This window comes from Mustela lutreola, chromosome 8 (assembly GCF_030435805.1).
Source record: "Mustela lutreola isolate mMusLut2 chromosome 8, mMusLut2.pri, whole genome shotgun sequence".
Lineage (NCBI taxonomy): Eukaryota > Metazoa > Chordata > Mammalia > Carnivora > Mustelidae > Mustela > Mustela lutreola.
This window is the reverse complement of record NC_081297.1, coordinates 60,840,693-60,864,906: the sequence shown is the minus strand read 5'-3', so window position 1 is coordinate 60,864,906 and position 24,214 is coordinate 60,840,693. Positions and strand designations below refer to the sequence as shown.

Genomic DNA, 24,214 nt, shown 5'->3' with positions numbered 1-24,214 from the left:
TCACAAGTGTGGCAGGTAGGTACCTTGGTAGGTAGACTTCTAAGATGGTTCCCAAAGATCCCCACGTCTTGGTATTCATGCCCTTGTGTAATACTCTCTTTCCAAGCATGAGCTGGATCTAGCAGTTCGCTTCTGACACATAGAAAATGGCAAAAGTTATAGGATGTTATTTCTGAGATTAGGTTATAAAAGACCATGACTTGTGTCTTGCTTATACACACACACATGCACATACACACACACTATCTCTCTGGGTCTTCTCAGCATGCTCGTCCTGATGAAGTGAGCTGCCATGGCATGAACTGCTCTGTGGCAAGGCCCATGTGGCAAGGAACTGGAGGGCCACCATAGCCTGCACAGGAGAAACAGAAGCCCTCAGTCTAACAGCCTATGAGAAACTAAATCCCACCAACAATCATGTGATTGAGTTTGGAAGTGGATCTCTCTGTAGTCGAGCCTTGAGGTGCCCAGTATCAATGATACCTTCATCATGCCTTGTCAGAGACCCTGAGCAGAGGGCTCAGCTAAGTAAGCTACAGCTGGACTTCTGGTCCACAGTAGTTGGGAGGTAAGAAGTGATGTTATATGAAGTTGCTAGGTTTTCGAATAATATATTAGGAAGCCACAGATAATTAATACAACATGGAATAGCAATGGCTGTTTTCCTCTATGACAATAGCTTCTGACTGGTGACACTGGTTCCACGGCTCCATCTCCTAACTGTGTCAGGGAATGCCATTTTCTTTCCCTGCTGCAATAGTGGCAAGAATAGTAATGGCTTTTTGCTGTCGTGAGTACTTATTTGCATGTCAGTAAATAATTTTTTTTAAATTAAAAAGTCTCTTAAAAATGCTTTTCTGAGTGTATTGTATGTTTTCTGCTGGGACCCTGAGTGATATGTCCCACCCTGTCTGGCCCAGGCTGAATGTCTTTTCCTTGTTCCCCTCTTCCAGTGCGTTAAACCTTGTAGATGGCTCACATATTCAAGGCATAGATGTAAGCTGTATTTATGAGGGGTATATTACCCTGACTGCTGTGGTTCACGTGGCTGGTCTTATCTGCCAAGTTATTACGTGCTTGCCCAAACTGCCATACTCCCCTGATGCCCTTGATTATTTATCTTACCAATGCGGGAGGTAAGAAGACAAAGCAATAAAGTGGAATTTTTAAAAAAAGACTCTTATTCTACTTATTTAACAAACACATAGCTTGTAATGTGTGCCAAGCAAGCATTATTCTCAGAGCTTTGTAAGTTTTAATCTCATTTAATCCTCAGAACAATCCAATGAGATAGGTACTATTGATACTCTCACTTTATAGATAATGAAGCTAAGACAAAGGCAGGGTAAGGTACTGGCCCATGATCACATAGCTGGTATGAGGCATGGGTGATTTCAAACATGGGCTTTCTAGCTACAGAGTCTGTGCTATCAACCACAAGTCCCTGTCTGAATATTAAATTCCATTTCATATTAAACATTAGGCATCTGAAACATTTTCTCTAGTCTTAACTAACCAGTACCTGTATTAATCAGGGTTCTCTAGGGAAAATAGAGCTGATTGTGTATGTATATGCATTTATTTATTATTTTAAGGAATTGGCTCATATGATTATGGAGGATGGCAGGTCCAAAATCTGTAGTTCAAATCTGAAGGTTGTCTGCTGGCAGAATACCCTCTTGCTCAGGGATGGCCAGGCTTTTGTTTTAGTCAGGGTTTCTACTGATTACATGAGGCCCACCTATATTCTGAAGGGCAATCTGCTTCACTCAAAGTCCCCAGATTTTTTTCCCCAGACCAATAGTTTTTATTTTATTTATTTTAATTTTTATTAACATATAATGTATTCTTTGTTTCAGGCATACAGGTCTGTGATTCATCAGTCTTACCCAACTCACAGCATTCACCATGGCATATACCACCCCCCCGCAATGTCCATCACCTAGCCACCCCAATCCTCCCAACCCCCACCCTTCAGTTTGTTTCCTGAAATTTGAGTCTCTCATGGTTTGTCTCCCTCTTTGGTCTCATCTTGTTTCATTTTTCCCTCCCTTTCCCTATGATCCTCTGTCTTGTTTCTCAAATTCCTCTTATCAGTGAGATCATATGACAATTGTCTTTCTCTGATTGTCAAAGTCCTCAGATTTAAATGTTAATCATATCCAAACCCTGCTCACAGAAACATCCGGAATAATATAGGCACTGTGGCCCATTCAAATTGACACATAAAATGAACCTATAATATCCTTCAACATTTTGATTTTGGAAGGTTTAGTGGACACCAGGTAGGATCTAGAGGGAAAAAATACATGTTAAGTGCCATTTTAGGAAGCTTTTTCCAGACCTTAATGTGAAAGACTCTTTTCCCCCCCCCGGTTCCTGGTGAGCTCCAGAGAGCCACAGAATAAGTCCGTGAAGAACAAGGAGCCAGTCCCGCTGCCCATGATCTAAGCAAAAAGAAGTCTCATGGTTCCCATGTGATCCAGTTACTTCACTTGGCAATGACCAGATAGGAACTTGGAGTGAAAGATCAGGGTTAAGGGTCACAAATTTCAATGCCTACAGGTATCAGGTAGGTAACATAAATGAACCAGGCAGGCCAGATGTAAGGCAGACAACAGTGCAATGATAAATCATGTGTTCTTCTACCTCAGGGTTAAGGAGTTAAGACGAAATGGTAGAGCTGGAGCAAGCTGGGGTATGCCTGTGCCTTCTAAAGTGGTCAGCTGCCCTTCCCTCGATCTGATTGTTGACATTCAACCTCTTCAAGGGAAATTGGAGATCTGGATTTTCATGTGAAATCTCCTGATTTTACTTATTTATTTTTCTTCTTCTTCTTTACATTTTATGTAATATTTTTACTTTTTAATTTTGAAATAATTTCAGACTTACAGGGAATTTACAAAAATAGTATAGAGTCTTCACATATTCTTTCTAGGTCCACTGGGGATTGGAGTCCCCAAATGTTAACATTTAATCATGCTTGCTTTATTAATCTCCATGTCTCTTTCTCTGTGGCTTCCTGAACTTTTTGAAAATTGGAGCTGAATTTTTAGTAGACATGAAAGAAGACTCCTTCAGAACTAAGAGTTCAATTCATGACTATTTCCAGGATGGCAGATTCTGGTCCTTGTAGGCTAATTTTATCTTTGGAAATGACAATTGACCAGCCAGGATTTGGTGGAGTTTCTTTTTCTGCAAACAGTGCTTCCAAATATGTCAAATTTCCCTTTCCCATATTTTTAGGGACAAAATGAGCAGATTCCACATTTTTAGTGTCTTTTGGTTATTAAGAGTCCTTTCAGTTTAAAATTTTACCTCCTTTTCTTTCCCAGCAGACACTTAATTGGAGAGACATGAAAGGGGAGGGGATCCAGTTCTGAATCTCAGGGAGGTGGGACAGGGCAGGCAGAGATCTTCTGATGTAACTGGTCACTGTTAATGGAGGATGAAGTCCTCATTTCTGTCTTGGTCTCCATTCATCTGCTCCTCTGGGTACTTCCACTGATACAAGGTATGATGGTTTCCAGGTGAAAGGTGTTCAGCTTCACCTCAGCTCTTTCTATTTTTGTGGAACCCCTCAATAACTGGCAGTTCCCTTGGGCCGTGCTAGTGGCCTCCAACTCAAAGTTCTCACCAGGTGCTGCCTCCTTTCTTCTAGCCTAGAACATTTCAGGCAGACTCTTGGCCTTAATCACTCTTCTAAACGCATTCATGAGAGCAAAAGGAAATTTCGAGTTCTCTTCTTTGCCCTCCAGAGGCTTCAGGAGACTGAGGTAGGGGTGTCTTCTTGCATCTCTTCTATGGCCTACATGGAAAACTTTTTTCCTCTAGAAGTTTCAGATGACAAGCAGGCACATTTTGTTTTTCACTCTGCCCTGTGGCAGTTGCCACAGGAATACCAACATTCATTCTGATTATCTTCCTGCTGACATTTCCCAACCCTTGCTGTTAAGTGTGGCTGTGAGACTGAGTTCTTGCCAACAATGTGTATCACTTGCTAGTACAGCCCAGACAAACCTCCAAGCAATCTGTTGCATGCTCTTTCCACTCTTCTGCAGTTGCAATGGTGATGAAGATAACAGGTATTGAAGATGTCAGATATTGAAGATGGCAGAACAGTTGTCAGCCTGAATCCCTAAATGATTACATGGAGAAGACTGATGACTGCCCCCTTCCCTCAAATCTAATACATGAACAAGATACAAATTTCTACTGTGTTTGAGCCATTATACTTTGGATTGTTGTTTATAGTAGTGTAGCTTTCTGTAATTAATATATTGCTACCTGGGAACAAAGGCTCTCCCTATAGCTGTCCTACTGTGTTCCAGTCTGGACAGTTCCAGGTCAGTCTAGAATGAACATCTGTCCATAAAGGGTGATACCAGTCTTCTCTTAGGCTAGAACCTTCAGTTTATGAGTGAGTCCCACAGCCCCTTACCTGACTTGGAGGATGGCAGCAACATCTCCCTCCCTTCTTTCATGGGGGCATTCAAGAAAAATCTCTTTGATAGGACCACTACATTCCTCACAGAGCCAGTAATCCTGATGATTCCATTTTTCTCCTACTCCACAGGGCAAGAAATGATAGTCCTGGGGCTTATTGGGGTTGGATGGCTTTCCTAACTATTGATATGTCTCAGGGTGGTGTAATGCTCCAGGTGTCAGAAGTTTTCTATGGAATGTAGGGTACTAGTGGGCTGTGGTTCTAGCTGTGGACCCTAGTGCTGACTCCAGAGCTGTGGAAAAAGTCTGGCTGAACATTCTGATGCATAGTAAAATGTTATTGGGCAGGGAAAGCAAGGAATAAGAGGGCAACCAGTTTAAGAATTGAAGTTCAGCTCTTGCAGACATGGGCAAGGGAGTGCATATGAGTCAAAGAATTTTCTGGGGCTTGAGCTCTCTGGGGAGGCTCAGTCTGGAAGCTGTGGTTGAGGGTGAAGGACCAGGGTGCTCAATGATGCCTCATGGGAGGTTTCCTCTATACAGTGGGTGCCTGACTATGCTTTGCACCTCATCTCTCTTTAAGGAAAATGCTCACATACTCTAAGTTTGACGCATGAGAAAAGGAGGTGGAAAGACAGAGGGAGAGAGAGTTGAGAATGGAGTGGGAAGAGTGGGAGGGAAGAGAATATGAATGCTGCCCAGGCACCAGCTCCACCTTGTTCATCCTCCTCAACTCCATCTTCCGCTTTTCAACTTCACCCAACTGGCCTTGCACAGAAGTTGGAGGGATGGAGATCAGACCAGAGGCTGAAGGACCTGTTCCTTTCCCACCTGGGCAGGCTCTGCTGTGGGAAGGCTTAGACCCAAGGGGCAATTTGGTATCAGGCAACCATGGTAGTTTGAATGTGGGTGAGAAATTGGAGACATTTGAAGGCACAGCAGGAGGGAAGTTTCAGTGGGGAGGGGCTGTGGTGGTTCCAGTCTCCTGTGTGGGGTGGAGTTAGGGACGTGGCCTTGCGGAAGGTTGTGGGGATGCTTCTATTGGGGTCCATTTCTCTTCTTTCTTCTACTCACATCTCAGCATTAACCCTCCTAACACAGAGTTGGGGTGGGGAGGAGAGGAAGGACTCATGGTTCACAGATCCCGGGGCCAAGGCAGCCTCTGGGTCATTGGCAAAGGAGGGAAGATGGCTGTGTCAAGTCAGGTGAACCAGATCAAATGGGGGATGCCTGAAGTTCCCAGACCTTTATTCATAGGAGCGTGGGTGTGGACAGATGGGAGAGAAATGGCTGCCACACAGGATCCACCAGAAAAGCTCTGTAATATCTAAACCCAAACCCTCTCTCTGTTATCCTCTCCACAGATTTAGGCAACTTCTATCATCCCTATGAGAGTAAAATCTGTTTCTGACTTTCTTCCATGCCTTGTTAGATGTCTGAGGTTTATAATTAAGATGGAAGGGGCATGACCTGTTTGTTATGATGGGATAGGACGGGTTCTGATTATTGGGTGATGTGAAACCCCCAGTCCTCCATTCTTTCCAGAACATGAATGGGGCACATATCAAACACCAGACATTGTATTAGAAGTTGAGGATATAGCTTTGAGTACGCTAGTCTTTGCTTGGGAAGCTGACAGTTTGTGGGGAGGTTTGGAGGAATTAACGTAATTACGTGAACAATGATTCCATTAAATGGTGACCCATTGCCTGAATGCAAATACCCACCAGTTGATAGGCAGTTCCAGGAGTTAGAGAAACCTACCAAGCAGAGGGTCAGGTGCTCTTACAGGCTCTTTGTACTTTCCCCTCTCCCTGCATCAGTCAGCCTGTACCCAGGTTGTCTGTGAAGGGCAAAGTCTCCTAGCCAGACTTTGAGCTGTGTGGTGTGGAAGCCATGTGTAATTTGTCTATGCACCACCCCCAGCCCGAATCAAGATGGCTAACACAGTAAGAAAGCAGTATTTTTTTTTTTTTTTTGGAAGTAAGAATAAATGTGTGAAGATACATGCCTTCAGAATTTGGGCTGAAGACACATGGAGCTGGTAAATTATGCTTAGATTAATCTTTTGGAAACTAGGAATTTGACTTATCTACCCAGTCACTTGATGCACACTTTGCTAGAGCATTGGTGGAGTCTATTAAGTGAACCTAACCTGATAGCTCCCTCTGTCTTGCAAGGTGGGCTTGTGCCTATAGTGTAGAAATCTGGTGATTTAAGCCATAGAAGCTTTCTTGAGTCTGGAAAGAGATCTGCCATGTTCTCAAAGGTATGAAAGAGTCTCTTTGGGGCTCCATGGTGAAGAGGGCTGGCATTGGGTTCCGAATTCCTAAGCGATGTTTGGTGGGACTCCCCAAGAAGGGCCTGGGGACAGGTTAAGATAGGCGGACTATTTTGCTTGAGAGAGAATGGTGCTACTGTGTTTAACAGGTGGCTTCCAGAAGGGTCTTCAGAAGGAAGGGTGAGGTAGTTCCTGTGCTTCAGGATGGGAATAAAGTTGGGAGTCAGGGAGTGAATCAAGTCTCATATCAAAGGTCGGGGAGAGGGGAGGCCATTGTGGGGAGGAGCAGGGAGAATTCAGAGGAACGTAGAGGTGGGAGGGCTCCAGTCCTGCAGATACGGGGCACTGGCATTAGAGAGGTAACTGTGACAGGGTTTCTACATGTTGGAGCTCACCATCTAGGCTTGGTAATAAAGTTAAACTAAAGAATTTGATATTAATGTGGCCTATAGTGAGGAGTACCAAGAAGAGGAAAGAAAATGAAGATTTAACATAATGTAGGGCTGCTGGTGGGGGGAGAAAAGTAGAAGTGTTAGATGAAATACTCAGAGGCATTATGGTCGAGAGAATGAGGTATCAGCGGTACTATTTTCCTAGAGATCTGAAAGGAGAGGGTCAGGGCATAGGTTGCAGGAGAGCATGGGTGTGTGTGTGCGTGTGTGTGGGGGTGTGTGTGTGTGTGTGGTGTGTATGATGTGTGTATGTGGTGTGTGTATGTAGTTGTGTTTGTGTGGTTTGTGGTGTGTGTATATAGCTGTGTTTGTGTGGTGTGTGTGGTGTATGTGGTGTTGGTGTGTGTGTGGTGTTTGTGTGGTATGTGGTGTGTGTATGTAGTTGTGTTTGTGTGTGTGTGTGGTGTATGTGGTATTGGTGTGTGTGTGGTGTTTGTGTGGTATGTGGTGTGTGTATGTAGTTGTGTTTGTGTGGTGTGTGTTATGTGTGGTGTTTGGTGTGTGTATGTGGTGTGTATAGTGTGTGTGTGTGTGGTATATGTGTGCCTGTGGTGTACAACTGTGCATGTGCATGGGTGTGTATGCATGTGTGCATATGTGTGGTGGTGTCTGTGTGGGCGTTTAGTGTGTGTTTGAGTGGAAGGTATGTGTAAGCAGAGGGGGATACTTCCTAATTCAAAAGTCATTGTGACAGATCATTACACAGCCAACAGGAACAGTTAGTTCTTGGCTATTTTAGTCTTTTCCAGGAGGAAATGAGCCCCGGGGATGCTGGAATCAGTGCCGGCCGGCAGCAGCCTCCCACCACCGCCCTGCCCCCTTGACTCCCTCCACTAACTGGGCTTCAGAAACTAAAGGGGCGGGTACTCCCAGGAGTGGTGGTGAGGGGTCAGAGGTCTGTGTCGTAAAGACTTCTATTTCATTAATTTAAAACAAGATTTTTTCGTGAATTTAAAATAGCTCTGTGATGACCATGGCCATGCTGAGGCTGTTACCCAAATTGGAGAGAGGGGGGAATGGGGAGAGAGCAGGCACAGGGGTCATGCCCTAAAGACTGCCAGTCCTCTCTCCCTGGATGTGGTTCAAGAAAAGTACACCCCAGGCCTCTGGGTTATTTGAGTGGGCGATTATTCCTTAGATGCCTGATTAAACATCCTGGTGATTGTTGGGGTGCTGATCTGACCGTCATCCTGTCCTGCGGGTCCCTTCCCATTCTTCTCTACCTGGGTGCATAGTCTGATCCTCAGCAGTGGGCTGGGGGGACGTGGAATACAGAGTGAGAGGTGACCCTTCTTTTAAGATGTTGGGAATGATGTTCCCTGCATCTAAGACATGGACAGAAGGTGCCTTCACCCAGTCATCGCACACTGACCACTCTGAGTGACTTCATGGTCTTTCTGGCAAGCACCTGTGGCCACTGCCGTCACAAGTTTTCCCCTTAGCTGGTAGAAGCCACCAGTCACCTTGGTCAAGTGCACCAGGTAGGAGTAGGAAACTGGCTGAATTTTACCCAGGCTTGCCAACAAAATGTTCTGAGTCAGTGTCCCAGGCTTTGAATATATCAAAGTGACACATCATGCACTTCTGAAAGGTGAGCTAATATGGATGGTCAACTACCACTTGGACCCAAAGGTGAGAAAGAAGGTGGACAGAGGTTTGGGCTTAAACTTGATTTTGTTGCTTCATCACAAGACTCCCTTGTCTGCCTTCCAGATGCCTTCCGAAAGTCGTTTCAAAAGGGGAGATCATTTTGGAGCAATGGAAGTCCACTGGCATGACTATGGCTTTTTTTTTTTTTTTTTTAAAGATTTTATTTATTTATTTGACAGAGAGAGACACAGGGAGAGAGGGAACACAAGCAGGATGAGTAGGAGAGGGAGAAGCAGGCTTCCTGCCAAGCAGGGAGCCCGATGCAGGGTTGGATCCCAGGACCCTGGGATCATGTCCTGAATTGAAGGCAGACTTAACAACGGAGACACCCAGGTGCCCCATGAGTATGGCTTTTAAATGGAGAGTTTGAAGAATGTGGAGAAGTACTGGTTTATTGGAGACAAATAGATTCTCCCCTCTTTATTACCGTCCAGTCAGCACTTGGCCTTTGCCAGGTCTTTGGAACACTTAGTACATTCTCAATCCCTTTATCCTGCCAGAATGGAGAGTTGAGGACTATCAGAACCTTGCAGGAGAGTTGCAGGAGAGGGACTAATCTGGGGAGACTTTGTGGCCCCAGAGGCCTCAGGAAAGGGGCTGGAATGCAGGTCTTTGGGCCGGGGGCTTGTTCTTGCAAGGTGTGGACGCAGAATTGAGAAGTATGATTGAAAGGAAGTGACATTGGGCACCTGCAGAACAAGGAAATAACAGAGGTAAGGCAGAGCGGGGTAGTTGGTAGAAAGCTGAGGTAAATTGTGACAATGGCATTTGAAACAGGAAGAGATGGAGGTCATCGTGGTTGCCTGCTGTTCTGTGTCTTTGGATCATCAGAGGCAGTTCTAAAGTGTGGCCAGAACCTGAGGCAGGTCTACATCCTCCTCCATTTCCAGTCCTGGCCACACACTTCCTAACCCCCAGAGATGCTGGGCGTCACGCCTGGCTGCATGGAGAGCCAATTTCCTCATGGAGGTTGATTGGACAAATAGGATTTTTATATTCTTGTTAATTCAAGGGGCCTCAGGTGGCTGGAGGTTGAGGAAAGTTGCTGTCTGTGAGGTTTGCAGGAGGCAACTAGTTTTCTTTTCTGCTGAGATTCTAGGAACTCTGGAGGTCACTGCCCTGAAATGCACCCAGTTGGCCACAAATCCTGGCTCCCCACCAGTCCTCTGGCTCTCTCCTGGGTAGAATTCCAACCTCTTCCTCACTTCCTTTTCTGAGCTAATGACAAGGAAGAAGCCAGCCCACTTGCCAAATGGGAGCACTGAACCTGGTCAGAGACTTAGAGACATTTGGCTCAGGAGGGTGTCAGGGAAAAGTCATTGCATCCATAGCCATCAGAATGGCAGAGAGAAGGGAGGCCAGTGGGTTAGGCTGAGGGTTTAAAGACAAGGTGGAAAGAGGAAGCCTTCCTGTCTTATATTCTGTGTTATGCCTTAGCTGTCCACCTTTCTCAATGTAGGTGCAGGGAGGATGGCTCTGCCTTTATCTGATTTCTCTGATACTTGTTTTTAAGACCTAATCCATAGACTTGATCTCACTTCCCACTGGGAGAAATCCAACTTCCTTGTCAGTATCTGCATGGATTCTCAGAAGCTTCTGCTCTTTTGAGCCTTTTCTCTATGGTTTTCTTCCTGCTCAGCTGTCAGTATCATCGGAGTTTTGATTCTTGGGACTATTCTCTGTGCCCTCAGTACTCCCAAATTTGGGACACATCCCCTCTCTCTGAATTTTTCTGAGCAACACCAGCATACGTTTTTTGTCTTTGCTGAAAATTTGGGGCTTAATTCCAGCACGAATCCACTTTAATAGTGAGTATAAATTATCAGTGTTCCAAATTTCATTGGCCCTGACTGCCACAGGAAACCTCACACCATCTCTCAGCTCCCTAGATCTTCACTCTCTCCAGGTTATTATCTTTCCCCGTGCTCTTATTCATTCACCCATTTGTCATTTCCTCACTCCATCAGTGTTTATGGATACCTACCATGTGCACTGTGCTGGTGACACATTAAAGAGTTGAGCTCTCTTTGTCTCCTACCACGCAGGGAACCTTACCTTTCTCCATGGAGAATGCAAAACCTACTCCAGGCATGCCGCCATTTTTACCATTTTTACCCACCACATTCCTTAGTGGGAGAGAAAACTTCATATTCTGAGATACATCACAACAAACTACAACTCTGTGAAGCACTATTCCTCTATTCTGACCCTTTATCCTGTGAGTTGTTAACTCTGTAGTGAATAGAAGCTTAATTCTGACTTTACAGTGCCAATGGCTGCAGAAGATAGAATGACCCTTGCAGATGTGATAAACAGGGGAGGAACTGGTTTCCTTCTCTCAGTGAAATAAGGAACAGACCAACTGTTACTTGGTTGCTTTCCTTTACCTTCTGTGTGTTCTATCCAAGAGCCCAGTTCTTCCAAAGGAATTCCTTGTAAGCACTGCAAATAAAGATACTTTGTTTTAAATGTTCTCCTTTGGCTCTGAGTTCTCTAGTTTTCTTTTGACATGGTTTCTTTTGGCATTACCCAAAGCCTACTGAAATTATTCTCTTCTGCATAAAAAATGTGCAGCTTGATAAATTATGCCATTATATTGCAGGGCGTGAGGTCTATAGCCACTTATTTTTGTTACAAATTATTCTATAATAAGAATAATGTAGGGGGCATCTGGGTGGCTCCGTGGGATAAGCGTCTGACTCTTGATTTGGGCTCAGGTCGTGATCTTGGGATTGTGAGATCGAGCCCCATGTCAGTCCACCCTGGTGGGCATGGAGCTTGCTTGGGATTCTCTCTCTCCCTCTGCCAACCCCCTCCCTCCCCCTCCCCCCCACTGCTCACATGCACACGTGTTCTCTCTCTTTCTCAAAAAAAAGAAAAAAAGAAAAAAAGAAAGAAAAAAGAATGACATAATTAATTTGGTTTGTGTGTATGAGGAGGCCCTGGGGAGAAGGAGGAGGGTCCCACTTGAAGGCTGAGCTGATTCCCTGGGCAACAGCAGACCCTTTGGTCCCTGATGGTGGTGACACACTGAGTCCAAGTGTCAGACATGCATGCACCCCTCTTCCTCCCACCACCCTACCCAAGCTTTCTGGTGAACTGCCACACCGAAACCAGGCCTGGCTAGCTGATCTGCCATCATGAGTTTAAGGGAGGCAGCATTTGGCTATATCATTGATTGATGTTTCTGGTGGTGGAAGGGAGGAGAGTTCTTTAGAATGACCATAGGCCAGAGACGAGGGAGGTTGAAAACCCAGGTGGGGCCCCTGTGGTTTGGGACAGTTGTTTCAGGAGCCCCGGCAGCAGGTTCAGGAGGTAGGAGGTGGCCTGGACAGCCTGTGGGTCATGCCAATGAGCGCTCCCCAGGAGGGTCAGGATTCTGTCAGCTGGCCTGTTCGAATCCTGGGTTTTCGTTTTTTAATTCCTCATTTATTTTCCTTAAATGAAATCATGCTGAACATTCTGGACAACTTCTGCCGGGCTAAATGAACTAAACAAAAAGTATTTTTCCATGCATGAGCCAGGGGGGATTTCATGGGCCCGAATGAGGTGAGACGGTGGTGACAGTCTCTAGAACAATCCATGAGAACAGTTTCTGGTCTGGCTGCTTCCCTTCTCTCTTCCAGCATAAAACTTGTACTTAATGTTTCTGAATTTAGAGTTAAGAAAAGAGGACAATTTTTATATCCAGGGATAATTTACAGGCCGAGTCTCCAAAGAGGGTCAGGAGTGTGGGGAATGGTGAGAAAACTAGCCCTCTTCAGGTAGAGCGTCTGGATGAGAACTAGGAGTGGTAGAAAGGGACCCACAGGGTAGGATGGTTTCTGTCAGAACTGTGGACACATTCTGGGTCTGGATGGGTCTTCGCTAGGGCCCCAACCTTGTTTTCCATATCTATTAAGCAGAGTCACTGGTACTACCTCCTGTCCCTTTGTCTTAGGATGTTTTTCACTCCTGCCATTGCTGATGCTTACAAGCAATGAGTTTCTGGCCCCTGGTTGGATCGCTTCTCTGGACAGCATCTTGTCACATGTCTAGTTCACCTTTGGTCTGTGAGTGTCATTCCTTGTGGTCCTTTTTGCTGAGTGGCTGGGAGAGCCTGGATTCTTCTCGCAGCTTTGCCAGTGGCACTGTGGATCTCCTTAGAAAGCCACCATCCCTCCTTTGGCTTCTGCCCCCTCCTGCATTAAACAAGGTGTTACCATTAGATCTCCTCTAGACCCTACCAGTGCCCAGCATCCCGGTGAGTGGGTTGGCCCCTCCCCAGGTCTCCCAGGTCTCTCTGGCTGATGCTAGACTGCCTGCCACGGGGCTAGAACCCTGCTCGAGTGAAAGTTCCCTTTTCAGGGAGGATTCTGAGTCCATGCTTTGGACCGACAGTGTTCACACCTCTTGTCCCCCTGCCCCTCTTCCGCAGGCCCAGGACAATTTTGCCTGAGAGAAACACTGGGTTAAGGACAGTTTTCTATCAAATTTGTGTGTTTTCTGCTTCTCCCAGGTCCAAGAGTCCATTCTGATGATGGGGAGGCTGCCTTCTGAGAGAATGAGGAATGGGTCGTTTTGAGGGAGGCAGTCCCAGCAGGGTCAGGAGTTGCCGGAGCAGCCATAGCAAATCCTGGACAGCAGGGGGCGCTGTGGGAGCAGTCCCCACCGCCCTCCTTTCCCTCCAGAAGTGTCTCAGCCATCCTTGCCTAATTCAGACCCTTTTTCATCCACCCTGTCCAGCCCCTTGCCTGTTTCATTTTTGTAATTCCCCAGCGCCCTTACATGGAAGGTACTTGGTGTGTGTTTGTCAAATGAATGTGTAATGGTAAGAAACATAAATCTCTCCCGGGTTCTTACCTTCTCTGGGTAAAGAGAGATGCCCTGACCCCAGCGGGTCAGCTGTGCTTCCCTTTCCTTGACAGGGGACCGAGGTCTCACTCTAAGGCCTGCTGCTTCCAAGTGGCCAGAAGCCATGAAGTGAGTGGTGTTGAGTCCTGAGCGGCACTCTTAAATCTCTGCTCTGTGTGCAGGTTTTGTTCTTTATCTGACCAAATCCCAGGGAACTCCACTCAACTCCGGGATATCCTTGAGAGGGAGGCTCACAGACAGGGGTTGGCAAGCCGCAAACCAGGACTAGGCACTGGAAGGAAGGTGGGAATGTCCTCCTATGGCCTCTGATGGGATAACCAAGAAACTGAGGTTCTGGAAGACCTGGTGACCTGGGCCAGCATATCATTCCCTTCTCTAGGTGGTTTTGGGGCTCCATGTTGGGGATGGGGCCTGATGTGAAGGAGAGTGGGGTTAGGGCCTGAGCTCTGTAGCCTGGTTCCTTGGTGAAAGAAGCCAGACTGCTGAAAAGAAAAGGGTATATATTCCTGAGTAAGGAATGTGTGTAGGCAGCATGCATGTCCCTTGCTCAGGGCAGTGAGTTCCATCCCCTCCTATCTATCATCGCTGTCACCTCCCAAGTCCAGAATGCTCAAACTCTCCTTTGTACTATGACAATAACCTCCTGGTTGGTCTCCTGCCTCCATTCTTTCTGCCTATGGTTTTGCCAGAAATAGCTTTTGAAAAAGCATATTAAGTCATGTTAGCTTTTACTTTCAACATCTTTGTCAATCCATTACCTGCAAGATGAAGTTTAATCTTCTTAGCCATAAGCCCACTCTCCTTCAGATTTTCATCAGGCTTTTTGATGGCAATGCTTTGCTCAAGAGAAAAATGGGGGCACCTGGCTGGCTCAGTCCATGGAACATGTGACTCTTAGTCTCAGGGTCGTGGGTTTGAGCCCCACGTTGGATGTAGAGATTACGTAAATAGAATAAAATCTGAAAAAAAAAATGGGAGTAACATATTTAAGACTCCAAGGAAAGAAAATGCAAGCCAAAGATTTTATATCACTATTATCAATGTGCCTGTCCTGAGGAATCTGCTAGAGAGTGAGCTTCAGACAATCAGAATGACTAGAGAGATCTCACCAGAAGGAATGGTGGCAAGCATTAAAAATACAGTTACGTGTAGAATTAAAAGTAAATGAGAGTCTAAAAGGCAAGGACAGCATGAGCTGTTATGTATTCAGTCAACTGGGATATGGGGCTGTGAGAATAAGAAGAGAATGCAGGCAATTTAAAAACACATTCTGAGTATTGGAGGTGGTGGTATTAATAGTTATTTTCAGGCTATTATTATATAATGTCAGATAATGTAAATCATGGACCTGTTCAACCATCCTTTTTTTTAAGAATTAGAAATAATTTTTTCTCCCTCAGGACAGCAACTTGCTGGGATTTTTATTGGGATAACATTGAATCTATAGATCGATTTGGAGATAATAGACAGCTTTTTAATATTGAGTCTCTCCACTCACAAACATGATCCGTCCCTTCATTTATTAATATTTTTGAACTAGTAATAAAATATTAATAATATTTTGGAGCTTCTGTGTAGAGCATTTTCCTGAGGCTCATTCCTACAATCCTAACTTTTTGATGCTATTGTAAATGCTATTTGTAGATTTCATTTTCTAATTGTTCCCTTCTTGTATGTATGTATAGTATATATATATATATATATATATATATACATACATATATATATATACACACACACATATATATATACACACAATAGATTTTTCTTTTATATATATTTATATATATATACATATACACAATTTATATATATAATTGATTTATATATTTATATGTATTATAATTGATATATATATATATATACACACACACAATTGATTTTTCTAAGTTGAATTTATATCCAATGACCTTGCTCAAATTACTTAATGATCTGATGGCAAGTTCTTTGGGATTTTTCTACATCTACAATTGTGTTGTGATCATGTTGTGTGGGGGTGATGACAGTTTCATTCCTTCCTTTCCAATTCTTACGTTTTTTTCTTGCCTTTTTGTAGTGGCTAGGGCATCTAGTGCCATATGGACAGACATGGCAAAATCAGGTATTTTTGATCTCAGGTGGAAAACTTTCATTAATTCACCCCATCAGTGTCATCTTTAAAGTAGGTCTTTTAAAAAAGATACTCTAGATTCACAAAGCCCTTTTCTATTAGTAGTTTGCTGAAGTTTTTATCATGAGTGAATATGAAATTCAATCAGATGCTTTTCTGCATCTATTAAGATAGTCATATAATTTAACTTATTTATTATATTATGTGTTAATTCTGTTAATAGATAATAATTTATTCTGTTAATATAATCAATTATATCCACCAATTGATTTGAAAATTTTTCTAGCTTTACTGGGGTATAACTGACAAATAGAAATTATATATATACTTAAGGTATATAATATGATGTTTTGATACACGTATGCCTTCTCAACTGAGCACCACAATCATGTTAATTATCATTACCTCATGTAGTTACAAATTTGTTTTCATGGTGAGAAACATTTAAGATTTTTCCTCCTAGTACATTTCAAGTATACCATCCAGTATTGGTAACTACAGTCACTAAACTGGATTAGATCTCTGGAACTTACTCAGCTTCATTAATGGAAACTTTAAAAACTTTGACCAGCATCTCCTGGCAACCACCATTCTACTCTGGGCTTCTATGAATTTGGCTATTTTAGATTTCATGTACAAGTAAGATCATGGGTCTGTTGTATTTCTGTGTCATCTGGCTTATGGTTCACGTTTGGAGGATGAAAGGAAATTAATCCATTATCTCTAACTGGTAAATAAAAGGAAATAATTGAGCACTTATTCTGCCTATAGGGCTATTGTATTATGTATTCAGTTAACTGAGGTATGGGGCTGTGAGAATAAGAAGAATAAGAATAAGAAGAGAGTGCAGGCAATTTAAAAACATATTCTGAGTATTGGAGGTGGTAGGTACCACTGGGCAACCACATGGTAGGTGAAGGTAGTGTCTCTCTCTCTCTCTTTTTTTTTTTTTTAAAGAGCTTTATTTTTTTAAAATTTTTTAAAAGATTTTATTTATTTATTTGACAGACAGAAATTACAAGTAGGCAGAGAGGCAGGTAGAGAGAGAGGAAGGGAAGCAGGCTCTCTGCTGAGCAGAGAGCCCAACGAGGGGCTCGATCCCAGGACCCTGGGATCATGACCTGGGCTGAAGGCAGAGGCTTAACCCACTGAGCCACCCAGGTGCCCCAGGGAAGTGTCTCTTAATAAATGCATTCCAACTAATAAATGAAAAAAATGTTAGAATATCACCACTTTGCAAGACTCCTGGGTGGCTCAGTCCATTAAGCTGGACCTTTGGTCATGATCCCAGTGTCCTGGAATTGAGTCCCACATAGGGCTTCTTGCTCAATAGGGAGCCTGCCTCTCCGTCTGCCACTCCCCCTTCTTGTGCTCTCTCTCTGACAAATAAATAAATAGAATCTTTAAAAAAAAAAGAATATCACTCCTTTGCAACTCTCAGTTAATTAATGGATTTAGACATTGGACATCAGTAACTGTTAACATCATGTACTAAAAAGAGAATCAGATATTATCTGCCTTTAAGTGAAAGGATACAACATTGCCTAGACAGTTTTTTAAAAAAAGATTTTATTTATTTATTTGAGAGAGAGAGAGAATAAGAAAGAGAGAGCATGAAAAGGGGGAGGGTCAAAGGGAGAAGCAGACTCCCTGCCAAGCAGGGAGCTGGATACAGGACTCGATCCTGGGACTTCAGAATCATGACCTGAGCCACAGGCAGTCACTTAACCAACTGAACCACCCAGGTACCCCGTCCCTAGTCTTATCAAAAGGATCAAACATCCATCCAACCCAGGCTCTGGATTCAGCTGTCAGTTTGCTGAAAATACAGAATCAACAAAAATCTGGGCTGTCAGAAACTATGTAGGTCAGCTGTCTATCTACAGGTCTTTGACAGGTTATCTTCAACAGATAGACTGAAAGAAAAAGAATGGGATGGAGGGGGGGAAACTTTAGGTTAAAAGGGACTTTTAAGGTTAAAAGACTATTTATTACCACTTCTTTGGTGATAAGCCTTCTGGGCTTGCCTGGTGAGGAGGACTAAGGGTCTTTCATTCATGCTTAATTCTTGGAGGCCCCCATCTTCTTTTAGGGGCCCTGGCTTTGGAACTTAGAACTGTGTCCCTTCTACTGATTTCCTTAGGAGATTATGGTTTTGGGCACTTTCCTCCTTCCTCTAGGCAACCTGGGAAATTCCAATCTTCTTAGTTTTAACTCTAGGCAAGGATACACCATATGCAATTCGGCTTCCTTTTCAGTGTTTTACCCACTCACATTGCCGGTGGGAAGGCTGATGAATCCAAGAGAAGGGGTGTATTTTGCTTTAAGTTCTTGCATTAGCGAGGCAGTCAGTATAGTGAAAGATGAGCCAGCACCAGGCTCAGGTGTAAGGTCATGTTTCCCTCTGTTGACCTCATGCCCTGGCCAGAGTTTTTGTGTTAAAGGGCTCTTTTGGCTCACAGCCACATGTTGGGCTGGTACCAGTGCCCCCAACCTTCCACCCTGGGCCTTGTGTAGTCAATTTACTTTTGGAGACCTCTGGTACCCTTTGTTGTCAATAGACACCACCCACAGAAGTAACTTCAGTCGATGATGGGGAGTGTGTTACAGTTTAATCCCAAGAGGGACAAGGTCAGTGTCTTGATCCCTCTCATTTTGGCAGCCTTGTTGGACTCTGTGAATATTATCCACTTTCACCCCAGGGATCTGCTTTAGCTAGTGGGAATCTTAAATAAACTAGCTTTGTCCAGCCACATAGAAAAGGTCTGATGGTACTGTTTTCCATCTTGCAACTACACAATTAAAATAACTATTTAGTGATTCCTAACATAATAATGAAAATCTGCTTAGAGATGACCCTCTTCCATTTAGCCATAGAAGAGGCTGGTGAAATCTTTTTTTTTTTTTTTTTAAGGGAGGGAGAGAGCACACTCATGCATGGGGAAGCCGTGGGGAGGGACAGCGGGAGAGGGAAAGAGAGAATCTTCAGCAGGCTTCATGCCCAGTGTGGAGCCAAACTTGGGGCTTGATCTCATGACTCCAAGATCATGACCTGAGCTGAAATAAACAGCTGGATGCTTAACTGACTGAAACACCCAGGCGCCCCAAGGGTGGTGAAAAATTTTTTTCCTTTTAATGTATTTATTTTTATTTAAATTCAATTAACATATAATGCCTTATTGGTTCAGAGGTAGAGGTCAGTGACTCGTCAGTCTTATATAATATCCAGTGCTCATTACATCACGTGCCCTCCTTAATGTCCATTACCCAGTTACCTTATCCCTCCACCCTCTCCCCTCCAGCAACACTCAGTTTGTTTCCTATGCTGAAGAGTTTCTTACGGTTTGTCTCCCTCTCTGATTTTGCCTTGTTTTATTTTTTCCTTTCTTCTCCTATGACCCTCTGTTTTGTTTCTTAAATTCTACTCATCAGTGAGATCATTTGATAATTATCTTTCTTTTTATCTCATTTATCCCAATTATCATATGATAATTATCTTTCTTGATTTATTTCGCTTAATATAACACCCTCTAGTTCTGTCCACCTTGCTGCAAATGGCAAGATTTCATTTTTTTCTTGATGGCTGAGTAGTATTCCATTGTATGTATATACCATATCTTCTTTATCCATTCATCTGTCGATGGACATCTGGGCTCTTTCCATAGTTTGGCTATTGTGGACATTGCTGCTATAAACATTGGGGTGCAGGGGCCCTTTTGGATCACCACATTTGTATTTTGGGGGTAAATACCCAGTAGTGGGTCATAGGGTAGCTCTATTTTCAACATTTTGAGGAAACTCCGTACTGTTTCCAGAGTGGTTGCACCAGCTTTCATTTCCACTGGCTGGTAAAGTTTTAAGTTCTATGTTACTAAGCATCCAAGTACATAAGTAATAATCAGTTCCCAATATTTGAATTAAATAAGACACATAACTTGATTGGCATAGACTATTTAGAGTTGCAACATTGATTTTCTATAATTTAAAATCAAAGGAGAGATAATTTTATATTTTGTTTTCTATGTATCCTTATTAGTTATGTGTAATTATTATTAAAGTTGGTAAAAGACTGCAAATAGTTAGAGGCCCTATCTTACCACACTTGTGAACCATTAGGGATCTAGGTCATCCCAGTAGGAAATCTTTTTTTTTTTTTTTTCAAGATTTTATTTATTTGGCACAGAGAGAGAGAGATCACAAGTAGGCAGAGAGGCGGGCAGAGAGTGAGGGGGAAGAAGGCTCCCTGCTGAGCAGAGAGCCCGATGCGGGACTTGATCCCAGGACCCTGAGATCATGACCTGAGCTGAAGGCAGAGGCTTTAACCCACTGAGCCACCCAGGCGCCCCAAGGAATCTTTGTTTTATATGAAAAGACCTAGAATATACTTCATCTTAGGTCTTCATAAAAGGATGGCCCACTGGGCCTGAATGGATGCCTGTCTTGCTCTGCATGGTTCTCAACTCTCATGGGGCTGTGCTGGGGTTTTCGTATTAGATACACGTACTTGTGTGTGTGTGTGTGTGTGTGTGTGTGTGTGTGTAGTATTCTGGCATGAACATCTATGTTTGTGTTGCAGGACGCTCATGGGAAAAATAATAACTGATATTTCTTTTTTTTTTTAAATTTTTATTTTTTATAAACATATATTTTTATCCCCAGGGGTACAGGTCTGTGAATCACCAGGTTTACACACTTCACAGCACTCACCAAAGCACATACCCTCCCCAATGTCCATAATCCCACCCCCTTCTCCCAAACCCCTTCCCCCCAGCAACCCTCAGTTTGTTTTGTGAGATTAAGAGTCACTTATGGTTTGTCTCCCTCCCAATCCCATCTTGTTTCATTTATTCTTCTCCTACCCACTTAAGCCCCCATGTTGCATCACCACTTCCTCATATCAGGGAGATCATATGATAGTTATAACTGATATTTCTAAAGTAATTTTGAATTTCAAAGTCAAATTGCAAACATTGCATTATTAAAAATGGCTTAATCAGGCGCTCCTCACATTACTGGGAGAGACTGATGAGGGCAAAAGTACCACTTACAACCTGCAGTCCACAGCCAGAGCTCAAGGAGCACGCTGCTAACTCACACTGTTTCCCGTTTTCTCATTCTCCTCATTCTCTTCTGGGTCAACTTTCTTTTCCCTGTGTCTCGCCCAGCCTCCCTTTCCTTCAGAGCCTTTACTTTAGAAAACTCTAAAGAAATTGTAAATTCTTTATCTCCCTCTTTGAGATGTAAATCTTTAAAAGAGCTTCTTCCATGGGGCACCTGGGTCGCTCAGTGGGTTTAGCCTCTGCCTTTAGTTTAGGTCATGATATCAGGGTCCCGAGATTGAGCCCCGTAATGGGCTCTCTGCTCAGCAGGGAGCCTGCTTCTCTGCCTACTTGTGTTCTCTTCCATCAAATAAATAAATAAAATCTTAAAAAAAAAAAAAAAAGAGCTTCTTGCAGGCCTTATAATTGAAGGGATATCTTTCTCAGGGCCTGGGACCCATCTCTTTGAAATGTAATCCGTAGGGACCCTAGGGCTTGCTCTCCCAGTCCCCAGGGAGGGTAGGATTCTAACGAAGGTGCCTGGTTCAAGCAGCAAAAACCTCCTCAAGATATAAGAAGTGCATTTTTCCTTTGGATAAAGGCAATTAGGCCATGCACCCGGCCACCCCAATTACTAGGTGAGTTCAGGATGGCCTGTGCGTGACAAATGGAACTGCCGAGTCCTCCTGCTTGGGGACAAGTCATCATTAGCTGGAGAACAGATATGTAATGTGACACATGTACTTGGCTGTAGAAGAGGTGAGCTTTTTTTCTGTCTTCTCAATCTCTTTAGTGATTTGTCTGTGAGGCACGTCACATTCTGGTTGAATGCTGAATAGGAAAACTATTTCTTTGTTTTCTGCTTTTGTGGTAAGATTTTCAGGGTAGGCGGGAGATTTTGTTTTTGGTAGTATTCTCCAGCTGTTCCTTGCACAGTCTTCTCTCGAGTCTCCTCCTTTGCCCCCTCCTGAAACCACATTATGTTACCAAGAAATACCTAATAAACCTTAAAGGATTTATCCTCTTCATCATCTCTCCATTTACTCCTACATTCATTTGTCTGGATTTTGTCCTTTGGAAAAAAAAAGTCCTTTAAGCCTGACTGGATATTTCTTTTATGAATTTAATTTTGCTGAGTAGTTTTCTTTTTACAAATAAAAGTATTCACTACTTTTCATTATATATGTTTATTTTAAATATTTGAAATGTGGATAAACAAAATGAAGAGAACAAATCCACCATTAAGAATATTTAATGCTGGGGCGCCTGGGTGGCTCAGTGGGTTAAAGCCTCTGCCTTCGGCTCAGGTCATGATCCCAGGGTCCTAGGATCGAGCCCCACATCGGGCTCTCTGCTCCGCGGGGAGCCTGCTTCCTCCTCTCTCTCACTCTCTGCCTGCCTCTCTGCCTACTTTAAAAAAAAAAAACAAAAAAAACAAAAAGAATATTCAATGCTCAGTAGACCATTTGGCCTCCCTAGGTTCTTCTGCACCTATGAGTGCAGTAGTCAGTGTGGGAAGGACTCTCTTCAGACCTTTGAGGTTTGGCCAAGAAGGGAAAAGTAGAACCTCGTATTCTTCTGGTGAGGTGATAAAGGGTTTGATAGGAAATTAAGTGAGGACAGAGAGCAAGGACTCTTTCAAGAAGTTTGGCCTGTGTGATGACAGATCTGTGTGTTCAGGAACATGGTGTTGAGGGAAGGTTTTTACCAAGACTACAGAGACTTGACTCTATTTAAATGCTGATACACACCTCCATCTTGCAACCTGCAGGCTCTTAACATTCCAGTTCCTAGCATATCTGCACTGTGCTGAGGATGTTCTCCTAGGACACTGGGCTTGTCTTATTGAAGCCAGAGGTTTCAATATATATTTCTACACAGACACACTTTATGGTAATTTTAAGAACAATTAAAAAATAAAATGTTGAGGGACGCCTGGGTGGCTCAGTTGGTTAAGCAGCTGCCTTCCCATGATCCCAGGGTCCTGGGATCGAGTCCCACATTGGGCTCTTTGCTCGGCAGGAAGCCTGCTTCTCCCTCTGCCTCTGCCTGCCTCTCTGTCTGCCTGTGCTCGCTTGCTCTCTCTCCCTCTATACCTGACAAATAAATAAATAAAATCTTAAAAAAAAAACAAAATGTTAAAAGAAAAAAAAAAAAAGGAGAGTGGAAAAAAGTCACTTGGAACGTTACCATCCAGAGACAGCTGTTGTTAACCCTTTTCAATCTATCTGGTATCTACACCCAGACAGGTGACAGATCTTCATCTCCTCTTGTTCTCTTACCAGTCCTTCAAGGACTCTTTCTGTTTCTTTCTTTCTCCTGGTCTACACTGGAACAAGTTCAAAGATTTAAGTCTCAGTTTAAGTTCAAGACAGAAAGATACAGTTGCATGTTTGCAAGGCTAGGCTATCCTCCCCCAGAGATCTGACAGGAGAGGGATGGAGGTGAGAAGGACCAGAGTGGAGCTGGGGATGAGGAGGGGTTGCGTCCTGGACGTCCTGTTCAGGAGCTGGGAGTAGCCTGTCAGAACCCAGTGCAGAGTCAGTCCTGAATTTGGACCCTCCCACTCCACTGGTCTCTGTCTACAATTGTCCTACAGCAGTCCTAGTCTCTTTTTTTTTTTTTATTTTTTATTTTATTTATTTATTTGACAGAGAGAAATCACAAGTAGATGGAGAGGCAGGCAGAGAGAGAGAGAGGGAAGCAGGCTCCCTGCCGAGCAGAGAGCCCGATGCGGGACTCGATCCCAGGACCTTGAGATCATGACCTGAGCCGAAGGCAGCGGCTTAACCCACTGAGCCACCCAGGCGCCCCATAGTCTCTTAAAAACCTGCCTGAGCAGATGGTATAGTGTACTTACATATCTTTAATGAGGCTGAGCCTGAAAAGAAGTCCTCTGCTCTGGACCAGAGGTAACTATGCAGAACTGTAAGCATTTTCCTATGAGCCAGTATGGCAGTGAAGTCACAACCACTGTTTACATATGTGAAGGGTTTCCTGAATGAGCAGAATTTGGTAGAAGGAAAGAAGAGAAACTTAATATTTTTTCTCACTACCGTCTTTGGACACCCGTTCTGTGGAATCATTCTTCCTGTGCCTGGATGAAATTGTAAACAGTTTTTATATCTTTTCAAACACTGTCAGTCAATAAAAAGTCTAGTGAAGCATAATAACCATGAACTTTCAACCATTTGAAACCTTCCCTTCCCTTAGAGACTATTTTAACTTAAAAGCCCATAGTGGGGGAAGGGAGACATGGGCAGTTTTAATCTCTCCTTTACCACTTGTTCCTTTACTCCTTCCCCATCCATGGTGTTGCATCTGACTTTTCTAGGATTGGGCTAGAGGAAAGGAGAGATATGGGCAACTGGCATGGGTAGTC

At 43.7% G+C, this 24,214-nt stretch overlaps 1 long non-coding RNA gene across 1 annotated transcript in view; it reads right to left on the bottom strand.

Annotated features, from left to right (window-relative positions):
* Positions 1–8,966: 8,966 nt before the first annotated feature.
* The window catches only part of LOC131838650 (uncharacterized), a 31,608-nt gene continuing 16,360 nt past the window's right edge, over positions 8,967–24,214 (bottom strand). The window contains exons 2-5 of the long non-coding RNA XR_009356660.1: positions 14,442–14,642; positions 12,873–13,010; positions 11,217–11,271; positions 8,967–9,518 (exon numbers count right to left, since the gene is read on the bottom strand). This is a non-coding gene — a long non-coding RNA (uncharacterized LOC131838650). The remainder of the gene's footprint in view (positions 9,519–11,216; positions 11,272–12,872; positions 13,011–14,441; positions 14,643–24,214) is intronic.